The 4,243-nt window shown below is 31.3% G+C and overlaps 1 non-coding gene across 1 annotated transcript; it reads left to right on the top strand.

Annotated features, from left to right (window-relative positions):
* Positions 1 to 4,171: 4,171 nt before the first annotated feature.
* Positions 4,172 to 4,243, top strand: Trnat-cgu (transfer RNA threonine (anticodon CGU)). Its single transcript has one exon. It is a non-coding gene; the product is annotated as a tRNA-Thr (tRNA).

Genomic DNA, 4,243 nt, shown 5'->3' with positions numbered 1-4,243 from the left:
TTTTTCTTTAGAAAATAAAAGTAAGTTTTATTCCATTTTATTTGTTGTATAAATGCAAAGTTCAGTTTATTAAAGGTACATCTACTAAGATATTCGATAAGCCTGAAAATCTGAAAAACGGTTATTTCCCCAAATACTTTGGTTTCTTCTTTATCTTACTATTTTTTTATGGAATTAAAGTGTCCTATCAAAACTATTACTAGACACTTTTAAGAGAAGACTAAGAATATTGAATATTTCGTTCACTTATATATTCAAGCATTATATAACCTTGATTGAGAAAATGGTTCTTAACAATGCATTTTCTATTAAAAAACCCCAACAAAAACACAAAACAAACAAACAAACAACTGAACTATTAACAAAACTGTCGATACTGTAAGATAAAGTCGTCCATTATAAAAGCTTATAAACTGCTTGGACTTAGAAACCCTTTTTTAAAAAAGGCTTTTTTAAAGCGCGAAGCAATCCATGAATATAACCTTTTAATGGGATCGAGAAGTTCAGATATTAAAATCAACGAAGAACAACATCGTTTACTTGCAAACCAGATATACACTCTTCCATATTATTTGGTTGCATTTACTTACTTGAGATAAACGAGACATAAGAGCATAAAATAGAAGGGGACTAACTCTCTGTCAAATTTAAATTGTTTTACAAATAAAAAACTTGCCTCTTGTACTGTACATATTTTATTTTATTACAATACAAATCAAAAACTTTCATTTTGTTTTTAGTCTGAGAAACATATATTATTTTATTACAAACATATTACACATGACACAGATATATTTTTTTATTTTTTTTCTGCTAAAGGAGAATCTTAATCACAAAACCTCTATGTATTTACAAAGGGACGGATGTTATTTGTGAATTATGTTATGAAATTGAATGCAAGCACATCGTATAGAAACTGTCTTTATGTAAATAAGTTGTCAAAAATTGCTTTGCTATCAAAATCTTGAATCTAGCAGTACGACAGCATACTGAGTAACGAGTTCGTTAGCTTGAATTTCATCTAAAGAACAAAAAAAGGGAAACATTTTACAATACCAATTTGTGAACGAAACAAGATTGAAATATGATCGCAGATTTTTAATACGATCAAGGATGTTTTTGTAAGTGTATTGGTTGGTTAAGATCCTGTTGCTAATTACTCTTGGGAATATCAGAAGAAAATACATTTTTTATCTATTTGCGTTTAGATTGAATGCATATTTTTTTTAAAGTTTTAGCAACAATTCTGATATGACCGATGAGAAATAGCTGTTATCTTTGTTAGGTCTTTGCAAAACCTTTGTTAAATGCTTCTTTAAATAATGTTATCATACGCCGGATCCCCAAATTATTAAATGATTTTACTGCACAGTACTTGAAAAAGAAGTTATTTTAGTACTTGAAGATTCATATGCCTCCTAATGGTTTTGCAAAATTAAAGAAATAACTGAAGGCAAGAAACATATGAACGCTTCGAAACCAGGTTTTCAAATAGAACCATTGTAAAAAGTTTTGTTCTAGAAAAGTGCTACAATGTATGTAACTTTGTGCTATGCAAATTATAAATACTGAAGAAAAAAAAAGAAATAAGCATGCATTTTGTAATGATAACAGCAGATTGAAAATTATTATTATATTTACCTAGGTTCTAGGGAGGCCCTAGAGCAATTCGAAGCTAAGTCTTCTAATAAGCTTGCTATACACCAGGTTTTGTTTTGAATATCTCACTCTTAAAACACTTTTATTATCAACCAGACACCAATTCTCTATTTTCAGCAACGATGACCCTGTTTCTATGAGACATAAAATCAATCCAAATGAGGTTTTCATATGGGAAGGCTATACAACAAATTTAAAGGAACATTATTTCACAGAAACAAATAAATGTTACATCTTTAGAAATAAAAAACATAAATTAAATAACGTTTGAATAATTGCTTTGGAGATTGTAAAATGCTTGGCCCTGAAGAAAAACAGATAAATGTGAATTAAATTGTCATTAAAGTAGCAACATGTAAACAAAAATGTGTTTTGACTTCCATACAAAATGCTCATTCACAATAGCTGCCAAAAAGCAATAGAACATATCCTATCCCTTACATCTAGACTTTTAGGTGTCAAGTGCTGTGTGGCAGCTGTAAAAAGATGCCCCGTACTTCACTTCAGTGTTGTTATATTTTTCTGGTCCTTCGGGATCATTGATGCCAGCACTATTAAGTGTTGAGAATTGAGTACCGCTCAAGCCGGTGCTAGGGGGCGTGAGGGATGTTGCACTCATTCATTATCCCTCATGTACAGACTCAATCAAACCGAGTCTGCAATTCTTATGTAATTTTGTTGTGATTTATGCTTCCGAGGGATCACTTTGTTTCCAGATTTTTATAGTTTTCGAAATCAAGACATAGTAGCCTTCACACATTAAGATTTGCCTGTACATCTTAGTTTTAATACTGTTGTGGCCTTTAGATACATCACACTTTTTACGGACATACACATTATGATTTCTTTTTTCAAAACGTGTAGGTAAGAGCTTAGATCTAACTACTAAACCCTTTGCCTCAAGTGTTAAACATCATGTCATAACTTAAGTTAAGAAGTATCTGATGAATTAACAAGTTAATCATTAAACATGTACATTACTTTGCTTTGCATTCGCATAATTTTAAAAAAGGCCTTTATAACTCATACATATGGGTACTTTAATACAATTTCAATATTCAAAACAAATCATCAAAGGACGCTTTAAAAAAATAAAATTGCTGATCAAATGTAAATAATTCACAAACGCGCTTAAAACACAAATTGTTCAACAAAAAAAGTTTTAATAATAATGCTAACAATTTCGTTCAAGAATAACTTATTTCTGTTTGATTTATTCATGAAATATTTGTCACTGTGACATTTGCTATTAGAATAACAAGTTTTCTTCCACAACTCATTTCAAAGTTTAAATTAAAGAACAACTACGAGCTTAAACAAGGTATCTGAAAGACAATAAAAATTGAATATTAATGATTTTCTGCACGCTTTTTTCTTTCCAATTAGATTTTTCTAAGAACTAATCTAACTGAAATTAAATCTTGACAAAAAATGTTTTAATCTGTTAGTTGCTTTTTTTAAATCTAAGATCAAGAATAACGATTTGAACTCCTTTAACTCATTTGAAATTAAATCAAAAATATTATGGCAGTAATTTACTGTAATTAAATTTAAAACGGAACAAAACATTCAATAAATGAGAGATGTTTGCAAATTCCACGTTTCACCATTTTCATGTTTGTTGAATTCTACTTAAGCCGGTACAAGGCGGCTACTGTCAATATCAAACTTACTTAAACTGAGCCCTGTAACACTTTCAAACATCCTTTAGCGATTCCGTTTTACTCTCTATATTAAGGTTTACATCTTTTAGTATTTTGTTTTGTTTGTTTCTTTCATTTTACGCCTTTTCCCAACAAAATTTCAGTCAATATGCGGGTAGTTTCCTAACAATCGTTCCTGGAGAGTTACACCAGTACTAGACTACCTACTTCCGCGCTAAACTACCAAAGCATCTTCCTGGGATCGAACCCACGTCAGAGAGGTAACTGGATTAGAAGTCATCGACTCTAACCCCTCGACCACGGAGGCGGTCATCTTTTAGTAAAGAAAGACAGAATCACCATTACACTTAGTATAGATACACCGAAACGCGTTTAAGAGAGGATAGATGCTGCCGATAATTTCAAAGTAAGTCTTCTTGCGCAATATTAACGATAAGGTATCAAACAGGAAAAGCGAACACATTTTGGACGGAAGAAGAGTTAAAATCCTATCCAACCATGGTTGTAGTTACATTGAGCTGGTAGATCTGTCTTTTTGTGCATTGCAACTCGATTGTCGTGACAGTTTTCAAAATTTTCCACAAATACCACATACAATGAAAAACACGAACTTTAAAAGTTATATCAGTAAAAACAATTCGAATCGAATGAGATCTAAAACCGAATAACTAAAAGCTGAGTCAGATGATTGAATGGCGAAGCGATTAACGACTATCAGTTGAATAAGTAAATATTTCAGGGGAATAAATGAGTTCGTATTAAATATATTAGAGCGATACATTAAACAAAAAAAGTTTCAGTTTATGATGATAAATAAACTATTAAAAAAAACTCATCGTTGTTCATAAGCCTTTATAGCTCAGTGGTAGAGCACTGGTCTCGTAAACCAGGGGTCGTGAGTTCAAACCTCACTGGAGGCA

The sequence above is a fragment of the Ruditapes philippinarum genome, unplaced genomic scaffold (assembly GCF_026571515.1).
Source record: "Ruditapes philippinarum isolate M1 unplaced genomic scaffold, ASM2657151v2 ctg8050_1_1_1_1, whole genome shotgun sequence".
NCBI lineage: Eukaryota > Metazoa > Mollusca > Bivalvia > Venerida > Veneridae > Ruditapes > Ruditapes philippinarum.
The sequence above is the reverse complement of the archived record's forward strand: the minus strand, read 5'-3'. Positions and strand labels throughout refer to the sequence as shown.